The 19713-nt window shown below is 45.1% G+C and overlaps 14 non-coding genes across 14 annotated transcripts; all 14 read left to right on the top strand.

Annotated features, from left to right (window-relative positions):
- Positions 1–534: 534 nt before the first annotated feature.
- On the top strand, positions 535–725 carry LOC141231753 (U2 spliceosomal RNA). The gene has a single exon (XR_012298063.1). It is a non-coding gene; the product is annotated as a U2 spliceosomal RNA (small nuclear RNA).
- A 1115-nt stretch (positions 726–1840) lies between these two features.
- LOC141232190 (U2 spliceosomal RNA) lies at positions 1841–2031 on the top strand. The gene has a single exon (XR_012298449.1). It is a non-coding gene; the product is annotated as a U2 spliceosomal RNA (small nuclear RNA).
- A 1115-nt stretch (positions 2032–3146) lies between these two features.
- On the top strand, positions 3147–3337 carry LOC141232189 (U2 spliceosomal RNA). Its single transcript, XR_012298448.1, has one exon. It is a non-coding gene; the product is annotated as a U2 spliceosomal RNA (small nuclear RNA).
- A 1115-nt stretch (positions 3338–4452) lies between these two features.
- LOC141232188 (U2 spliceosomal RNA) lies at positions 4453–4643 on the top strand. The gene has a single exon (XR_012298447.1). It is a non-coding gene; the product is annotated as a U2 spliceosomal RNA (small nuclear RNA).
- Positions 4644–5758: 1115 nt separating this feature from the next.
- LOC141232187 (U2 spliceosomal RNA) lies at positions 5759–5949 on the top strand. Its single transcript, XR_012298446.1, has one exon. It is a non-coding gene; the product is annotated as a U2 spliceosomal RNA (small nuclear RNA).
- Positions 5950–7064: 1115 nt separating this feature from the next.
- On the top strand, positions 7065–7255 carry LOC141232185 (U2 spliceosomal RNA). The gene has a single exon (XR_012298444.1). It is a non-coding gene; the product is annotated as a U2 spliceosomal RNA (small nuclear RNA).
- A 1115-nt stretch (positions 7256–8370) lies between these two features.
- On the top strand, positions 8371–8561 carry LOC141232184 (U2 spliceosomal RNA). Its single transcript, XR_012298443.1, has one exon. It is a non-coding gene; the product is annotated as a U2 spliceosomal RNA (small nuclear RNA).
- A 1115-nt stretch (positions 8562–9676) lies between these two features.
- Positions 9677–9867, top strand: LOC141232183 (U2 spliceosomal RNA). The gene has a single exon (XR_012298442.1). It is a non-coding gene; the product is annotated as a U2 spliceosomal RNA (small nuclear RNA).
- A 1115-nt stretch (positions 9868–10982) lies between these two features.
- On the top strand, positions 10983–11173 carry LOC141232182 (U2 spliceosomal RNA). The gene has a single exon (XR_012298441.1). It is a non-coding gene; the product is annotated as a U2 spliceosomal RNA (small nuclear RNA).
- Positions 11174–12288: 1115 nt separating this feature from the next.
- Positions 12289–12479, top strand: LOC141232181 (U2 spliceosomal RNA). Its single transcript, XR_012298440.1, has one exon. It is a non-coding gene; the product is annotated as a U2 spliceosomal RNA (small nuclear RNA).
- A 1115-nt stretch (positions 12480–13594) lies between these two features.
- LOC141232180 (U2 spliceosomal RNA) lies at positions 13595–13785 on the top strand. The gene has a single exon (XR_012298439.1). It is a non-coding gene; the product is annotated as a U2 spliceosomal RNA (small nuclear RNA).
- A 1115-nt stretch (positions 13786–14900) lies between these two features.
- LOC141232179 (U2 spliceosomal RNA) lies at positions 14901–15091 on the top strand. Its single transcript, XR_012298438.1, has one exon. It is a non-coding gene; the product is annotated as a U2 spliceosomal RNA (small nuclear RNA).
- A 1115-nt stretch (positions 15092–16206) lies between these two features.
- Positions 16207–16397, top strand: LOC141232178 (U2 spliceosomal RNA). The gene has a single exon (XR_012298437.1). It is a non-coding gene; the product is annotated as a U2 spliceosomal RNA (small nuclear RNA).
- A 1115-nt stretch (positions 16398–17512) lies between these two features.
- Positions 17513–17703, top strand: LOC141231696 (U2 spliceosomal RNA). The gene has a single exon (XR_012298007.1). It is a non-coding gene; the product is annotated as a U2 spliceosomal RNA (small nuclear RNA).
- The last annotated feature ends 2010 nt before the right edge of the window (positions 17704–19713 follow it).

The following is a 19713-nucleotide window of genomic DNA, read 5'->3' as shown; positions in this document are numbered from 1 at the left end:
CTGTGGCATTCTGTTAAACTGTTGCTTATGGCGGTCTCTGTGAGCTTCTCAGCGACATTCAGCCAGCCAGGTATCCTGCCTGCAGTAGATGGAATGTGGCAATGGAACGCTGGCTGCGCGTGTCATAATAGGCTCTGAGCCTTTATATACCTGTGCACAGCAGCAGCCACCTTCAGTCTGCTGCTGGACAGCCAGCAGCAGCAGCAGCAGGAGAGGTATGTAATCAGGAGCCCTCCTGCTAAGGGTAGACAGCTGCTCGTTCCACCCCACCCCCCGCCTTAATTGGTTCTCCTCCCTTCCAACGGTGTTGAGGCGGGTGGGAACAGCAGGGGGTGAAGGTGCTGTGTTTAAAGAGGTGGAGTTATGCAGATCTAAAACGCGTGGATTGCAGCAGCAGCAAGCCGAAAAGTGCAGGCATGTAAGGGATCTAGAGGTTGACAACATGTCTTCTTAACGGGAGTCCAGGAGCTCATCTCCACAAATGGACTTTTCAGGATCCTTGGGTGGCTCCGTAGTTTGAAACCAATTCTGGTTATCGCTTCTCGGCCTTTTGGCTAAGATCAAGTGTAGTATCTGTTCTTATCAGTTTAATATCTGATACGTCCCCTATCTGAGGACCATATATTAAATGGATTTTTAGAACAGGGAGATGGAAAAAGAGCTTGCTCTGTCCACTCCACGCATTGACCTGGTATTGCAGTATCTCCAGGACCGGTGCACCCCTTCTTTAATGCAGTTTCTAAAATCAGAAAGAATTGAATTCAATGTTTTTTGTTCATTTTGCTTGTTTGTCGGATTTTGGGATGGACTCTTTGGCTTTGCTTTTCTTCTCCTCATTGGATTTTTCATGTTCAAAGTTGCAGAAGCCAGATTACAAGCTCATTTTGGTTCAACTTCAGCAACTGTGCATTGCATTGCCATGTAATGTGATGCAATGCTATCTTTCTAGCTCTCCCTTTTTACTTCCTTTTGGATAAACAGACATATTAGGCAAGCATTTTGGAGCTTTCACCTAAATAACTACAGGTGGTGAGATAAGCTGCACAATATAATTGACCTTTCAGTATATTGTTGCACACACACCATCTATTTAGCAAATGCCCTTGTTATCAACAGCAGCCTTTTAAACTCACCTGAGCTAACAGGTATGTGCGCTGGTTACTCTGCTGCGCTTAAAATTTCTTTTTTGGTTTGCTACAATGCCTTTTCTGAAACGTTGTCTCCTTCTGCTGGAACACTGACTTCTTTCATTTAATGCCTGCAGACTATAAAAGAGAACCCAACCCAAAAAGTTTGGTTGATTAGTCTGTGGCATTCTGTTAAACTGTTGCTTATGGCGGTCTCTGTGAGCTTCTCAGCGACATTCAGCCAGCCAGGTATCCTGCCTGCAGTAGATGGAATGTGGCAATGGAACGCTGGCTGCGCGTGTCATAATAGGCTCTGAGCCTTTATATACCTGTGCACAGCAGCAGCCACCTTCAGTCTGCTGCTGGACAGCCAGCAGCAGCAGCAGCAGGAGAGGTATGTAATCAGGAGCCCTCCTGCTAAGGGTAGACAGCTGCTCGTTCCACCCCACCCCCCGCCTTAATTGGTTCTCCTCCCTTCCAACGGTGTTGAGGCGGGTGGGAACAGCAGGGGGTGAAGGTGCTGTGTTTAAAGAGGTGGAGTTATGCAGATCTAAAACGCGTGGATTGCAGCAGCAGCAAGCCGAAAAGTGCAGGCATGTAAGGGATCTAGAGGTTGACAACATGTCTTCTTAACGGGAGTCCAGGAGCTCATCTCCACAAATGGACTTTTCAGGATCCTTGGGTGGCTCCGTAGTTTGAAACCAATTCTGGTTATCGCTTCTCGGCCTTTTGGCTAAGATCAAGTGTAGTATCTGTTCTTATCAGTTTAATATCTGATACGTCCCCTATCTGGGGACCATATATTAAATGGATTTTTAGAACAGGGAGATGGAAAAAGAGCTTGCTCTGTCCACTCCACGCATTGACCTGGTATTGCAGTATCTCCAGGACCGGTGCACCCCTTCTTTAATGCAGTTTCTAAAATCAGAAAGAATTGAATTCAATGTTTTTTGTTCATTTTGCTTGTTTGTCGGATTTTGGGATGGACTCTTTGGCTTTGCTTTTCTTCTCCTCATTGGATTTTTCATGTTCAAAGTTGCAGAAGCCAGATTACAAGCTCATTTTGGTTCAACTTCAGCAACTGTGCATTGCATTGCCATGTAATGTGATGCAATGCTATCTTTCTAGCTCTCCCTTTTTACTTCCTTTTGGATAAACAGACATATTAGGCAAGCATTTTGGAGCTTTCACCTAAATAACTACAGGTGGTGAGATAAGCTGCACAATATAATTGACCTTTCAGTATATTGTTGCACACACACCATCTATTTAGCAAATGCCCTTGTTATCAACAGCAGCCTTTTAAACTCACCTGAGCTAACAGGTATGTGCGCTGGTTACTCTGCTGCGCTTAAAATTTCTTTTTTGGTTTGCTACAATGCCTTTTCTGAAACGTTGTCTCCTTCTGCTGGAACACTGACTTCTTTCATTTAATGCCTGCAGACTATAAAAGAGAACCCAACCCAAAAAGTTTGGTTGATTAGTCTGTGGCATTCTGTTAAACTGTTGCTTATGGCGGTCTCTGTGAGCTTCTCAGCGACATTCAGCCAGCCAGGTATCCTGCCTGCAGTAGATGGAATGTGGCAATGGAACGCTGGCTGCGCGTGTCATAATAGGCTCTGAGCCTTTATATACCTGTGCACAGCAGCAGCCACCTTCAGTCTGCTGCTGGACAGCCAGCAGCAGCAGCAGCAGGAGAGGTATGTAATCAGGAGCCCTCCTGCTAAGGGTAGACAGCTGCTCGTTCCACCCCACCCCCCGCCTTAATTGGTTCTCCTCCCTTCCAACGGTGTTGAGGCGGGTGGGAACAGCAGGGGGTGAAGGTGCTGTGTTTAAAGAGGTGGAGTTATGCAGATCTAAAACGCGTGGATTGCAGCAGCAGCAAGCCGAAAAGTGCAGGCATGTAAGGGATCTAGAGGTTGACAACATGTCTTCTTAACGGGAGTCCAGGAGCTCATCTCCACAAATGGACTTTTCAGGATCCTTGGGTGGCTCCGTAGTTTGAAACCAATTCTGGTTATCGCTTCTCGGCCTTTTGGCTAAGATCAAGTGTAGTATCTGTTCTTATCAGTTTAATATCTGATACGTCCCCTATCTGGGGACCATATATTAAATGGATTTTTAGAACAGGGAGATGGAAAAAGAGCTTGCTCTGTCCACTCCACGCATTGACCTGGTATTGCAGTATCTCCAGGACCGGTGCACCCCTTCTTTAATGCAGTTTCTAAAATCAGAAAGAATTGAATTCAATGTTTTTTGTTCATTTTGCTTGTTTGTCGGATTTTGGGATGGACTCTTTGGCTTTGCTTTTCTTCTCCTCATTGGATTTTTCATGTTCAAAGTTGCAGAAGCCAGATTACAAGCTCATTTTGGTTCAACTTCAGCAACTGTGCATTGCATTGCCATGTAATGTGATGCAATGCTATCTTTCTAGCTCTCCCTTTTTACTTCCTTTTGGATAAACAGACATATTAGGCAAGCATTTTGGAGCTTTCACCTAAATAACTACAGGTGGTGAGATAAGCTGCACAATATAATTGACCTTTCAGTATATTGTTGCACACACACCATCTATTTAGCAAATGCCCTTGTTATCAACAGCAGCCTTTTAAACTCACCTGAGCTAACAGGTATGTGCGCTGGTTACTCTGCTGCGCTTAAAATTTCTTTTTTGGTTTGCTACAATGCCTTTTCTGAAACGTTGTCTCCTTCTGCTGGAACACTGACTTCTTTCATTTAATGCCTGCAGACTATAAAAGAGAACCCAACCCAAAAAGTTTGGTTGATTAGTCTGTGGCATTCTGTTAAACTGTTGCTTATGGCGGTCTCTGTGAGCTTCTCAGCGACATTCAGCCAGCCAGGTATCCTGCCTGCAGTAGATGGAATGTGGCAATGGAACGCTGGCTGCGCGTGTCATAATAGGCTCTGAGCCTTTATATACCTGTGCACAGCAGCAGCCACCTTCAGTCTGCTGCTGGACAGCCAGCAGCAGCAGCAGCAGGAGAGGTATGTAATCAGGAGCCCTCCTGCTAAGGGTAGACAGCTGCTCGTTCCACCCCACCCCCCGCCTTAATTGGTTCTCCTCCCTTCCAACGGTGTTGAGGCGGGTGGGAACAGCAGGGGGTGAAGGTGCTGTGTTTAAAGAGGTGGAGTTATGCAGATCTAAAACGCGTGGATTGCAGCAGCAGCAAGCCGAAAAGTGCAGGCATGTAAGGGATCTAGAGGTTGACAACATGTCTTCTTAACGGGAGTCCAGGAGCTCATCTCCACAAATGGACTTTTCAGGATCCTTGGGTGGCTCCGTAGTTTGAAACCAATTCTGGTTATCGCTTCTCGGCCTTTTGGCTAAGATCAAGTGTAGTATCTGTTCTTATCAGTTTAATATCTGATACGTCCCCTATCTGGGGACCATATATTAAATGGATTTTTAGAACAGGGAGATGGAAAAAGAGCTTGCTCTGTCCACTCCACGCATTGACCTGGTATTGCAGTATCTCCAGGACCGGTGCACCCCTTCTTTAATGCAGTTTCTAAAATCAGAAAGAATTGAATTCAATGTTTTTTGTTCATTTTGCTTGTTTGTCGGATTTTGGGATGGACTCTTTGGCTTTGCTTTTCTTCTCCTCATTGGATTTTTCATGTTCAAAGTTGCAGAAGCCAGATTACAAGCTCATTTTGGTTCAACTTCAGCAACTGTGCATTGCATTGCCATGTAATGTGATGCAATGCTATCTTTCTAGCTCTCCCTTTTTACTTCCTTTTGGATAAACAGACATATTAGGCAAGCATTTTGGAGCTTTCACCTAAATAACTACAGGTGGTGAGATAAGCTGCACAATATAATTGACCTTTCAGTATATTGTTGCACACACACCATCTATTTAGCAAATGCCCTTGTTATCAACAGCAGCCTTTTAAACTCACCTGAGCTAACAGGTATGTGCGCTGGTTACTCTGCTGCGCTTAAAATTTCTTTTTTGGTTTGCTACAATGCCTTTTCTGAAACGTTGTCTCCTTCTGCTGGAACACTGACTTCTTTCATTTAATGCCTGCAGACTATAAAAGAGAACCCAACCCAAAAAGTTTGGTTGATTAGTCTGTGGCATTCTGTTAAACTGTTGCTTATGGCGGTCTCTGTGAGCTTCTCAGCGACATTCAGCCAGCCAGGTATCCTGCCTGCAGTAGATGGAATGTGGCAATGGAACGCTGGCTGCGCGTGTCATAATAGGCTCTGAGCCTTTATATACCTGTGCACAGCAGCAGCCACCTTCAGTCTGCTGCTGGACAGCCAGCAGCAGCAGCAGCAGGAGAGGTATGTAATCAGGAGCCCTCCTGCTAAGGGTAGACAGCTGCTCGTTCCACCCCACCCCCCGCCTTAATTGGTTCTCCTCCCTTCCAACGGTGTTGAGGCGGGTGGGAACAGCAGGGGGTGAAGGTGCTGTGTTTAAAGAGGTGGAGTTATGCAGATCTAAAACGCGTGGATTGCAGCAGCAGCAAGCCGAAAAGTGCAGGCATGTAAGGGATCTAGAGGTTGACAACATGTCTTCTTAACGGGAGTCCAGGAGCTCATCTCCACAAATGGACTTTTCAGGATCCTTGGGTGGCTCCGTAGTTTGAAACCAATTCTGGTTATCGCTTCTCGGCCTTTTGGCTAAGATCAAGTGTAGTATCTGTTCTTATCAGTTTAATATCTGATACGTCCCCTATCTGGGGACCATATATTAAATGGATTTTTAGAACAGGGAGATGGAAAAAGAGCTTGCTCTGTCCACTCCACGCATTGACCTGGTATTGCAGTATCTCCAGGACCGGTGCACCCCTTCTTTAATGCAGTTTCTAAAATCAGAAAGAATTGAATTCAATGTTTTTTGTTCATTTTGCTTGTTTGTCGGATTTTGGGATGGACTCTTTGGCTTTGCTTTTCTTCTCCTCATTGGATTTTTCATGTTCAAAGTTGCAGAAGCCAGATTACAAGCTCATTTTGGTTCAACTTCAGCAACTGTGCATTGCATTGCCATGTAATGTGATGCAATGCTATCTTTCTAGCTCTCCCTTTTTACTTCCTTTTGGATAAACAGACATATTAGGCAAGCATTTTGGAGCTTTCACCTAAATAACTACAGGTGGTGAGATAAGCTGCACAATATAATTGACCTTTCAGTATATTGTTGCACACACACCATCTATTTAGCAAATGCCCTTGTTATCAACAGCAGCCTTTTAAACTCACCTGAGCTAACAGGTATGTGCGCTGGTTACTCTGCTGCGCTTAAAATTTCTTTTTTGGTTTGCTACAATGCCTTTTCTGAAACGTTGTCTCCTTCTGCTGGAACACTGACTTCTTTCATTTAATGCCTGCAGACTATAAAAGAGAACCCAACCCAAAAAGTTTGGTTGATTAGTCTGTGGCATTCTGTTAAACTGTTGCTTATGGCGGTCTCTGTGAGCTTCTCAGCGACATTCAGCCAGCCAGGTATCCTGCCTGCAGTAGATGGAATGTGGCAATGGAACGCTGGCTGCGCGTGTCATAATAGGCTCTGAGCCTTTATATACCTGTGCACAGCAGCAGCCACCTTCAGTCTGCTGCTGGACAGCCAGCAGCAGCAGCAGCAGGAGAGGTATGTAATCAGGAGCCCTCCTGCTAAGGGTAGACAGCTGCTCGTTCCACCCCACCCCCCGCCTTAATTGGTTCTCCTCCCTTCCAACGGTGTTGAGGCGGGTGGGAACAGCAGGGGGTGAAGGTGCTGTGTTTAAAGAGGTGGAGTTATGCAGATCTAAAACGCGTGGATTGCAGCAGCAGCAAGCCGAAAAGTGCAGGCATGTAAGGGATCTAGAGGTTGACAACATGTCTTCTTAACGGGAGTCCAGGAGCTCATCTCCACAAATGGACTTTTCAGGATCCTTGGGTGGCTCCGTAGTTTGAAACCAATTCTGGTTATCGCTTCTCGGCCTTTTGGCTAAGATCAAGTGTAGTATCTGTTCTTATCAGTTTAATATCTGATACGTCCCCTATCTGGGGACCATATATTAAATGGATTTTTAGAACAGGGAGATGGAAAAAGAGCTTGCTCTGTCCACTCCACGCATTGACCTGGTATTGCAGTATCTCCAGGACCGGTGCACCCCTTCTTTAATGCAGTTTCTAAAATCAGAAAGAATTGAATTCAATGTTTTTTGTTCATTTTGCTTGTTTGTCGGATTTTGGGATGGACTCTTTGGCTTTGCTTTTCTTCTCCTCATTGGATTTTTCATGTTCAAAGTTGCAGAAGCCAGATTACAAGCTCATTTTGGTTCAACTTCAGCAACTGTGCATTGCATTGCCATGTAATGTGATGCAATGCTATCTTTCTAGCTCTCCCTTTTTACTTCCTTTTGGATAAACAGACATATTAGGCAAGCATTTTGGAGCTTTCACCTAAATAACTACAGGTGGTGAGATAAGCTGCACAATATAATTGACCTTTCAGTATATTGTTGCACACACACCATCTATTTAGCAAATGCCCTTGTTATCAACAGCAGCCTTTTAAACTCACCTGAGCTAACAGGTATGTGCGCTGGTTACTCTGCTGCGCTTAAAATTTCTTTTTTGGTTTGCTACAATGCCTTTTCTGAAACGTTGTCTCCTTCTGCTGGAACACTGACTTCTTTCATTTAATGCCTGCAGACTATAAAAGAGAACCCAACCCAAAAAGTTTGGTTGATTAGTCTGTGGCATTCTGTTAAACTGTTGCTTATGGCGGTCTCTGTGAGCTTCTCAGCGACATTCAGCCAGCCAGGTATCCTGCCTGCAGTAGATGGAATGTGGCAATGGAACGCTGGCTGCGCGTGTCATAATAGGCTCTGAGCCTTTATATACCTGTGCACAGCAGCAGCCACCTTCAGTCTGCTGCTGGACAGCCAGCAGCAGCAGCAGCAGGAGAGGTATGTAATCAGGAGCCCTCCTGCTAAGGGTAGACAGCTGCTCGTTCCACCCCACCCCCCGCCTTAATTGGTTCTCCTCCCTTCCAACGGTGTTGAGGCGGGTGGGAACAGCAGGGGGTGAAGGTGCTGTGTTTAAAGAGGTGGAGTTATGCAGATCTAAAACGCGTGGATTGCAGCAGCAGCAAGCCGAAAAGTGCAGGCATGTAAGGGATCTAGAGGTTGACAACATGTCTTCTTAACGGGAGTCCAGGAGCTCATCTCCACAAATGGACTTTTCAGGATCCTTGGGTGGCTCCGTAGTTTGAAACCAATTCTGGTTATCGCTTCTCGGCCTTTTGGCTAAGATCAAGTGTAGTATCTGTTCTTATCAGTTTAATATCTGATACGTCCCCTATCTGGGGACCATATATTAAATGGATTTTTAGAACAGGGAGATGGAAAAAGAGCTTGCTCTGTCCACTCCACGCATTGACCTGGTATTGCAGTATCTCCAGGACCGGTGCACCCCTTCTTTAATGCAGTTTCTAAAATCAGAAAGAATTGAATTCAATGTTTTTTGTTCATTTTGCTTGTTTGTCGGATTTTGGGATGGACTCTTTGGCTTTGCTTTTCTTCTCCTCATTGGATTTTTCATGTTCAAAGTTGCAGAAGCCAGATTACAAGCTCATTTTGGTTCAACTTCAGCAACTGTGCATTGCATTGCCATGTAATGTGATGCAATGCTATCTTTCTAGCTCTCCCTTTTTACTTCCTTTTGGATAAACAGACATATTAGGCAAGCATTTTGGAGCTTTCACCTAAATAACTACAGGTGGTGAGATAAGCTGCACAATATAATTGACCTTTCAGTATATTGTTGCACACACACCATCTATTTAGCAAATGCCCTTGTTATCAACAGCAGCCTTTTAAACTCACCTGAGCTAACAGGTATGTGCGCTGGTTACTCTGCTGCGCTTAAAATTTCTTTTTTGGTTTGCTACAATGCCTTTTCTGAAACGTTGTCTCCTTCTGCTGGAACACTGACTTCTTTCATTTAATGCCTGCAGACTATAAAAGAGAACCCAACCCAAAAAGTTTGGTTGATTAGTCTGTGGCATTCTGTTAAACTGTTGCTTATGGCGGTCTCTGTGAGCTTCTCAGCGACATTCAGCCAGCCAGGTATCCTGCCTGCAGTAGATGGAATGTGGCAATGGAACGCTGGCTGCGCGTGTCATAATAGGCTCTGAGCCTTTATATACCTGTGCACAGCAGCAGCCACCTTCAGTCTGCTGCTGGACAGCCAGCAGCAGCAGCAGCAGGAGAGGTATGTAATCAGGAGCCCTCCTGCTAAGGGTAGACAGCTGCTCGTTCCACCCCACCCCCCGCCTTAATTGGTTCTCCTCCCTTCCAACGGTGTTGAGGCGGGTGGGAACAGCAGGGGGTGAAGGTGCTGTGTTTAAAGAGGTGGAGTTATGCAGATCTAAAACGCGTGGATTGCAGCAGCAGCAAGCCGAAAAGTGCAGGCATGTAAGGGATCTAGAGGTTGACAACATGTCTTCTTAACGGGAGTCCAGGAGCTCATCTCCACAAATGGACTTTTCAGGATCCTTGGGTGGCTCCGTAGTTTGAAACCAATTCTGGTTATCGCTTCTCGGCCTTTTGGCTAAGATCAAGTGTAGTATCTGTTCTTATCAGTTTAATATCTGATACGTCCCCTATCTGGGGACCATATATTAAATGGATTTTTAGAACAGGGAGATGGAAAAAGAGCTTGCTCTGTCCACTCCACGCATTGACCTGGTATTGCAGTATCTCCAGGACCGGTGCACCCCTTCTTTAATGCAGTTTCTAAAATCAGAAAGAATTGAATTCAATGTTTTTTGTTCATTTTGCTTGTTTGTCGGATTTTGGGATGGACTCTTTGGCTTTGCTTTTCTTCTCCTCATTGGATTTTTCATGTTCAAAGTTGCAGAAGCCAGATTACAAGCTCATTTTGGTTCAACTTCAGCAACTGTGCATTGCATTGCCATGTAATGTGATGCAATGCTATCTTTCTAGCTCTCCCTTTTTACTTCCTTTTGGATAAACAGACATATTAGGCAAGCATTTTGGAGCTTTCACCTAAATAACTACAGGTGGTGAGATAAGCTGCACAATATAATTGACCTTTCAGTATATTGTTGCACACACACCATCTATTTAGCAAATGCCCTTGTTATCAACAGCAGCCTTTTAAACTCACCTGAGCTAACAGGTATGTGCGCTGGTTACTCTGCTGCACTTAAAATTTCTTTTTTGGTTTGCTACAATGCCTTTTCTGAAACGTTGTCTCCTTCTGCTGGAACACTGACTTCTTTCATTTAATGCCTGCAGACTATAAAAGAGAACCCAACCCAAAAAGTTTGGTTGATTAGTCTGTGGCATTCTGTTAAACTGTTGCTTATGGCGGTCTCTGTGAGCTTCTCAGCGACATTCAGCCAGCCAGGTATCCTGCCTGCAGTAGATGGAATGTGGCAATGGAACGCTGGCTGCGCGTGTCATAATAGGCTCTGAGCCTTTATATACCTGTGCACAGCAGCAGCCACCTTCAGTCTGCTGCTGGACAGCCAGCAGCAGCAGCAGCAGGAGAGGTATGTAATCAGGAGCCCTCCTGCTAAGGGTAGACAGCTGCTCGTTCCACCCCACCCCCCGCCTTAATTGGTTCTCCTCCCTTCCAACGGTGTTGAGGCGGGTGGGAACAGCAGGGGGTGAAGGTGCTGTGTTTAAAGAGGTGGAGTTATGCAGATCTAAAACGCGTGGATTGCAGCAGCAGCAAGCCGAAAAGTGCAGGCATGTAAGGGATCTAGAGGTTGACAACATGTCTTCTTAACGGGAGTCCAGGAGCTCATCTCCACAAATGGACTTTTCAGGATCCTTGGGTGGCTCCGTAGTTTGAAACCAATTCTGGTTATCGCTTCTCGGCCTTTTGGCTAAGATCAAGTGTAGTATCTGTTCTTATCAGTTTAATATCTGATACGTCCCCTATCTGGGGACCATATATTAAATGGATTTTTAGAACAGGGAGATGGAAAAAGAGCTTGCTCTGTCCACTCCACGCATTGACCTGGTATTGCAGTATCTCCAGGACCGGTGCACCCCTTCTTTAATGCAGTTTCTAAAATCAGAAAGAATTGAATTCAATGTTTTTTGTTCATTTTGCTTGTTTGTCGGATTTTGGGATGGACTCTTTGGCTTTGCTTTTCTTCTCCTCATTGGATTTTTCATGTTCAAAGTTGCAGAAGCCAGATTACAAGCTCATTTTGGTTCAACTTCAGCAACTGTGCATTGCATTGCCATGTAATGTGATGCAATGCTATCTTTCTAGCTCTCCCTTTTTACTTCCTTTTGGATAAACAGACATATTAGGCAAGCATTTTGGAGCTTTCACCTAAATAACTACAGGTGGTGAGATAAGCTGCACAATATAATTGACCTTTCAGTATATTGTTGCACACACACCATCTATTTAGCAAATGCCCTTGTTATCAACAGCAGCCTTTTAAACTCACCTGAGCTAACAGGTATGTGCGCTGGTTACTCTGCTGCGCTTAAAATTTCTTTTTTGGTTTGCTACAATGCCTTTTCTGAAACGTTGTCTCCTTCTGCTGGAACACTGACTTCTTTCATTTAATGCCTGCAGACTATAAAAGAGAACCCAACCCAAAAAGTTTGGTTGATTAGTCTGTGGCATTCTGTTAAACTGTTGCTTATGGCGGTCTCTGTGAGCTTCTCAGCGACATTCAGCCAGCCAGGTATCCTGCCTGCAGTAGATGGAATGTGGCAATGGAACGCTGGCTGCGCGTGTCATAATAGGCTCTGAGCCTTTATATACCTGTGCACAGCAGCAGCCACCTTCAGTCTGCTGCTGGACAGCCAGCAGCAGCAGCAGCAGGAGAGGTATGTAATCAGGAGCCCTCCTGCTAAGGGTAGACAGCTGCTCGTTCCACCCCACCCCCCGCCTTAATTGGTTCTCCTCCCTTCCAACGGTGTTGAGGCGGGTGGGAACAGCAGGGGGTGAAGGTGCTGTGTTTAAAGAGGTGGAGTTATGCAGATCTAAAACGCGTGGATTGCAGCAGCAGCAAGCCGAAAAGTGCAGGCATGTAAGGGATCTAGAGGTTGACAACATGTCTTCTTAACGGGAGTCCAGGAGCTCATCTCCACAAATGGACTTTTCAGGATCCTTGGGTGGCTCCGTAGTTTGAAACCAATTCTGGTTATCGCTTCTCGGCCTTTTGGCTAAGATCAAGTGTAGTATCTGTTCTTATCAGTTTAATATCTGATACGTCCCCTATCTGGGGACCATATATTAAATGGATTTTTAGAACAGGGAGATGGAAAAAGAGCTTGCTCTGTCCACTCCACGCATTGACCTGGTATTGCAGTATCTCCAGGACCGGTGCACCCCTTCTTTAATGCAGTTTCTAAAATCAGAAAGAATTGAATTCAATGTTTTTTGTTCATTTTGCTTGTTTGTCGGATTTTGGGATGGACTCTTTGGCTTTGCTTTTCTTCTCCTCATTGGATTTTTCATGTTCAAAGTTGCAGAAGCCAGATTACAAGCTCATTTTGGTTCAACTTCAGCAACTGTGCATTGCATTGCCATGTAATGTGATGCAATGCTATCTTTCTAGCTCTCCCTTTTTACTTCCTTTTGGATAAACAGACATATTAGGCAAGCATTTTGGAGCTTTCACCTAAATAACTACAGGTGGTGAGATAAGCTGCACAATATAATTGACCTTTCAGTATATTGTTGCACACACACCATCTATTTAGCAAATGCCCTTGTTATCAACAGCAGCCTTTTAAACTCACCTGAGCTAACAGGTATGTGCGCTGGTTACTCTGCTGCGCTTAAAATTTCTTTTTTGGTTTGCTACAATGCCTTTTCTGAAACGTTGTCTCCTTCTGCTGGAACACTGACTTCTTTCATTTAATGCCTGCAGACTATAAAAGAGAACCCAACCCAAAAAGTTTGGTTGATTAGTCTGTGGCATTCTGTTAAACTGTTGCTTATGGCGGTCTCTGTGAGCTTCTCAGCGACATTCAGCCAGCCAGGTATCCTGCCTGCAGTAGATGGAATGTGGCAATGGAACGCTGGCTGCGCGTGTCATAATAGGCTCTGAGCCTTTATATACCTGTGCACAGCAGCAGCCACCTTCAGTCTGCTGCTGGACAGCCAGCAGCAGCAGCAGCAGGAGAGGTATGTAATCAGGAGCCCTCCTGCTAAGGGTAGACAGCTGCTCGTTCCACCCCACCCCCCGCCTTAATTGGTTCTCCTCCCTTCCAACGGTGTTGAGGCGGGTGGGAACAGCAGGGGGTGAAGGTGCTGTGTTTAAAGAGGTGGAGTTATGCAGATCTAAAACGCGTGGATTGCAGCAGCAGCAAGCCGAAAAGTGCAGGCATGTAAGGGATCTAGAGGTTGACAACATGTCTTCTTAACGGGAGTCCAGGAGCTCATCTCCACAAATGGACTTTTCAGGATCCTTGGGTGGCTCCGTAGTTTGAAACCAATTCTGGTTATCGCTTCTCGGCCTTTTGGCTAAGATCAAGTGTAGTATCTGTTCTTATCAGTTTAATATCTGATACGTCCCCTATCTGGGGACCATATATTAAATGGATTTTTAGAACAGGGAGATGGAAAAAGAGCTTGCTCTGTCCACTCCACGCATTGACCTGGTATTGCAGTATCTCCAGGACCGGTGCACCCCTTCTTTAATGCAGTTTCTAAAATCAGAAAGAATTGAATTCAATGTTTTTTGTTCATTTTGCTTGTTTGTCGGATTTTGGGATGGACTCTTTGGCTTTGCTTTTCTTCTCCTCATTGGATTTTTCATGTTCAAAGTTGCAGAAGCCAGATTACAAGCTCATTTTGGTTCAACTTCAGCAACTGTGCATTGCATTGCCATGTAATGTGATGCAATGCTATCTTTCTAGCTCTCACTTTTTACTTCCTTTTGGATAAACAGACATATTAGGCAAGCATTTTGGAGCTTTCACCTAAATAACTACAGGTGGTGAGATAAGCTGCACAATATAATTGACCTTTCAGTATATTGTTGCACACACACCATCTATTTAGCAAATGCCCTTGTTATCAACAGCAGCCTTTTAAACTCACCTGAGCTAACAGGTATGTGCGCTGGTTACTCTGCTGCGCTTAAAATTTCTTTTTTGGTTTGCTACAATGCCTTTTCTGAAACGTTGTCTCCTTCTGCTGGAACACTGACTTCTTTCATTTAATGCCTGCAGACTATAAAAGAGAACCCAACCCAAAAAGTTTGGTTGATTAGTCTGTGGCATTCTGTTAAACTGTTGCTTATGGCGGTCTCTGTGAGCTTCTCAGCGACATTCAGCCAGCCAGGTATCCTGCCTGCAGTAGATGGAATGTGGCAATGGAACGCTGGCTGCGCGTGTCATAATAGGCTCTGAGCCTTTATATACCTGTGCACAGCAGCAGCCACCTTCAGTCTGCTGCTGGACAGCCAGCAGCAGCAGCAGCAGGAGAGGTATGTAATCAGGAGCCCTCCTGCTAAGGGTAGACAGCTGCTCGTTCCACCCCACCCCCCGCCTTAATTGGTTCTCCTCCCTTCCAACGGTGTTGAGGCGGGTGGGAACAGCAGGGGGTGAAGGTGCTGTGTTTAAAGAGGTGGAGTTATGCAGATCTAAAACGCGTGGATTGCAGCAGCAGCAAGCCGAAAAGTGCAGGCATGTAAGGGATCTAGAGGTTGACAACATGTCTTCTTAACGGGAGTCCAGGAGCTCATCTCCACAAATGGACTTTTCAGGATCCTTGGGTGGCTCCGTAGTTTGAAACCAATTCTGGTTATCGCTTCTCGGCCTTTTGGCTAAGATCAAGTGTAGTATCTGTTCTTATCAGTTTAATATCTGATACGTCCCCTATCTGGGGACCATATATTAAATGGATTTTTAGAACAGGGAGATGGAAAAAGAGCTTGCTCTGTCCACTCCACGCATTGACCTGGTATTGCAGTATCTCCAGGACCGGTGCACCCCTTCTTTAATGCAGTTTCTAAAATCAGAAAGAATTGAATTCAATGTTTTTTGTTCATTTTGCTTGTTTGTCGGATTTTGGGATGGACTCTTTGGCTTTGCTTTTCTTCTCCTCATTGGATTTTTCATGTTCAAAGTTGCAGAAGCCAGATTACAAGCTCATTTTGGTTCAACTTCAGCAACTGTGCATTGCATTGCCATGTAATGTGATGCAATGCTATCTTTCTAGCTCTCACTTTTTACTTCCTTTTGGATAAACAGACATATTAGGCAAGCATTTTGGAGCTTTCACCTAAATAACTACAGGTGGTGAGATAAGCTGCACAATATAATTGACCTTTCAGTATATTGTTGCACACACACCATCTATTTAGCAAATGCCCTTGTTATCAACAGCAGCCTTTTAAACTCACCTGAGCTAACAGGTATGTGCGCTGGTTACTCTGCTGCGCTTAAAATTTCTTTTTTGGTTTGCTACAATGCCTTTTCTGAAACGTTGTCTCCTTCTGCTGGAACACTGACTTCTTTCATTTAATGCCTGCAGACTATAAAAGAGAACCCAACCCAAAAAGTTTGGTTGATTAGTCTGTGGCATTCTGTTAAACTGTTGCTTATGGCGGTCTCTGTGAGCTTCTCAGCGACATTCAGCCAGCCAGGTATCCTGCCTGCAGTAGATGGAATGTGGCAATGGAACGCTGGCTGCGCGTGTCATAATAAGCTCTGAGCCTTTATATACCTGTGCACAGCAGCAGCCACCTTCAGTCTGCTGCTGGACAGCCAGCAGCAGCAGCAGCAGGAGAGGTATGTAATCAGGAGCCCTCCTGCTAAGGGTAGACAGCTGCTCGTTCCACCCCACCCCCCGCCTTAATTGGTTCTCCTCCCTTCCAACGGTGTTGAGGCGGGTGGGAACAGCAGGGGGTGAAGGTGCTGTGTTTAAAGAGGTGGAGTTATGCAGATCTAAAACGCGTGGATTGCAGCAGCAGCAAGCCGAAAAGTGCAGGCATGTAAGGGATCTAGAGGTTGACAACATGTCTTCTTAACGGGAGTCCAGGAGCTCATCTCCACAAATGGACTTTTCAGGATCCTTGGGTGGCTCCGTAGTTTGAAACCAATTCTGGTTATCGCTTCTCGGCCTTTTGGCTAAGATCAAGTGTAGTATCTGTTCTTATCAGTTTAATATCTGATACGTCCCCTATCTGGGGACCATATATTAAATGGATTTTTAGAACAGGGAGATGGAAAAAGAGCTTGCTCTGTCCACTCCACGCATTGACCTGGTATTGCAGTATCTCCAGGACCGGTGCACCCCTTCTTTAATGCAGTTTCTAAAATCAGAAAGAATTGAATTCAATGTTTTTTGTTCATTTTGCTTGTTTGTCGGATTTGGGGATGGACTCTTTGGCTTTGCTTTTCTTCTCCTCATTGGATTTTTCATGTTCAAAGTTGCAGAAGCCAGATTACAAGCTCATTTTGGTTCAACTTCAGCAACTGTGCATTGCATTGCCATGTAATGTGATGCAATGCTATCTTTCTAGCTCTCACTTTTTACTTCCTTTTGGATAAACAGACATATTAGGCAAGCATTTTGGAGCTTTCACCTAAATAACTACAGGTGGTGAGATAAGCTGCACAATATAATTGACCTTTCAGTATATTGTTGCACACACACCATCTATTTAGCAAATGCCCTTGTTATCAACAGCAGCCTTTTAAACTCACCTGAGCTAACAGGTATGTGCGCTGGTTACTCTGCTGCGCTTAAAATTTCTTTTTTGGTTTGCTACAATGCCTTTTCTGAAACGTTGTCTCCTTCTGCTGGAACACTGACTTCTTTCATTTAATGCCTGCAGACTATAAAAGAGAACCCAACCCAAAAAGTTTGGTTGATTAGTCTGTGGCATTCTGTTAAACTGTTGCTTATGGCGGTCTCTGTGAGCTTCTCAGCGACATTCAGCCAGCCAGGTATCCTGCCTGCAGTAGATGGAATGTGGCAATGGAACGCTGGCTGCGCGTGTCATAATAGGCTCTGAGCCTTTATATACCTGTGCACAGCAGCAGCCACCTTCAGTCTGCTGCTGGACAGCCAGCAGCAGCAGCAGCAGGAGAGGTATGTAATCAGGAGCCCTCCTGCTAAGGGTAGACAGCTGCTCGTTCCACCCCACCCCCCGCCTTAATTGGTTCTCCTCCCTTCCAACGGTGTTGAGGCGGGTGGGAACAGCAGGGGGTGAAGGTGCTGTGTTTAAAGAGGTGGAGTTATGCAGATCTAAAACGCGTGGATTGCAGCAGCAGCAAGCCGAAAAGTGCAGGCATGTAAGGGATCTAGAGGATGACAACATGTCTTCTTAACGGGAGTCCAGGAGCTCATCTCCACAAATGGACTTTTCAGGATCCTTGGGTGGCTCCGTAGTTTGAAACCAATTCTGGTTATCGCTTCTCGGCCTTTTGGCTAAGATCAAGTGTAGTATCTGTTCTTATCAGTTTAATATCTGATACGTCCCCTATCTGGGGACCATATATTAAATGGATTTTTAGAACAGGGAGATGGAAGAAGAGCTTGCTCTGTCCACTCCACGCATTGACCTGGTATTGCAGTATCTCCAGGACCGGTGCACCCCTTCTTTAATACAGTTTCTAAAATCAGAAAGAATTGAATTCAATGTTTTTTGTTCATTTTGCTTGTTTGTCGGATTTTGGGATGGACTCTTTGGCTTTGCTTTTCTTCTCCTCATTGGATTTTTCATGTTCAAAGTTGTAGAAGCCAGATTACAAGCTCATTTTGGTTCAACTTCAGCAACTGTGCATTGCATTGCCATGTAATGTGATGCAATGCTATCTTTCTAGCTCTCCCTTTTTACTTCCTTTTGGATAAACAGACATATTAGGCAAGCATTTTGGAGCTTTCACCTAAATAACTACAGGTGGTGAGATAAGCTGCACAATATAATTGACCTTTCAGTATATTGTTGCACACACACCATCTATTTAGCAAATGCCCTTGTTATCAACAGCAGCCTTTTAAACTCACCTGAGCTAACAGGTATGTGCGCTGGTTACTCTGCTGCGCTTAAAATTTCTTTTTTGGTTTGCTACAATGCCTTTTCTGAAACGTTGTCTCCTTCTGCTGGAACACTGACTTCTTTCATTTAATGCCTGCAGACTATAAAAGAGAACCCAACCCAAAAAGTTTGGTTGATTAGTCTGTGGCATTCTGTTAAACTGTTGCTTATGGCGGTCTCTGTGAGCTTCTCAGCGACATTCAGCCAGCCAGGTATCCTGCCTGCAGTAGATGGAATGTGGCAATGGAACGCTGGCTGCGCGTGTCATAATAGGCTCTGAGCCTTTATATACCTGTGCACAGCAGCAGCCACCTTCAGTCTGCTGCTGGACAGCCAGCAGCAGCAGCAGCAGGAGAGGTATGTAATCAGGAGCCCTCCTGCTAAGGGTAGACAGCTGCTCGTTCCACCCCACCCCCCGCCTTAATTGGTTCTCCTCCCTTCCAACGGTGTTGAGGCGGGTGGGAACAGCAGGGGGTGAAGGTGCTGTGTTTAAAGAGGTGGAGTTATGCAGATCTAAAACGCGTGGATTGCAGCAGCAGCAAGCCGAAAAGTGCAGGCATGTAAGGGATCTAGAGGTTGACAACATGTCTTCTTAACGGGAGTCCAGGAGCTCATCTCCACAAATGGACTTTTCAGGATCCTTGGGTGGCTCCGTAGTTTGAAACCAATTCTGGTTATCGCTTCTCGGCCTTTTGGCTAAGATCAAGTGCAGTGATCTAGCGACTGCTGCCTTGGTCTTGGCTGAGAGGTGCTCGGGGTACCCGGCTCCTTGGCCTGGGGGGTTCGCTCTGTTTTTCAGCAGGGCTTCACCTCCCTGCTGCTATTAGGGAGTCGGATTAGTCCCCGGGCAACGGGAGGCGATCATCTACCTGGCACTTCGGTGTTGAAGGTTTCTATTGAGAAGAGGAGAACCTGTTTGTGAAGAAGATGTCTGCAGCATCACATGAAGGAGAGGAAGATCATGTGCCTGAATTCGCTAAGGTGCAGAATTCTATTCGTTTGGTTGTTCAGGAGAACTTTCGAGATCAAAAGGATTTTAGGTATGTGATGAGTCAAGTTGTTGTGGATCTTTTTGGTTTGAAGACAGAAGAAGTGTTGGCGATAATGGACTACCCCAGGAGGGGTGTTTATGATATAGTTTTTGTTGACAAAGTTTTTTTTGAAGGATATCTAAGGAAAATGACTGCAAGCCAGGATAAAAGAATGGAGGGGATAAGTGTAATGCCACACTTCCCCGTTAGAGATAAATGGATCATTGTTAAAATGTACTCTCCATTGGTGGACGAAGAGGATGTTCTTACATTTTTGGAGTTTTTTTGTTTGTCAGTAACACCAAAAGGGAAGATTTATAATGAATTTGGTTTTTGGACTTCGAAGTGGAAATTTTTGGTCCGTTTCAAAGAAGATGAGCAGGGGACTGTGTTGCTTCCCCCAGCTAGGTTTAAGTTGGGTAATATAAATGGTGATATTTTTTTCAGTGGTATACCCACTTTTTGTCGAGTTTGTCGTCAATACGGGCATGGAAAGGAAAATTGTTCGGGTGGTGTATGTGGTTTTTGCAAAAAAGGTGA

This window comes from Phyllobates terribilis, unplaced genomic scaffold (genome assembly GCF_046119375.1).
Source record: "Phyllobates terribilis strain yellow unplaced genomic scaffold, ASM4611937v1 Scaffold_538__1_contigs__length_1162401, whole genome shotgun sequence".
Taxonomy (NCBI): Eukaryota; Metazoa; Chordata; class Amphibia; order Anura; family Dendrobatidae; genus Phyllobates; species Phyllobates terribilis.
Note: the sequence above shows the minus strand (reverse complement) of the source record. Positions and strands in the feature narration are given on the sequence as shown.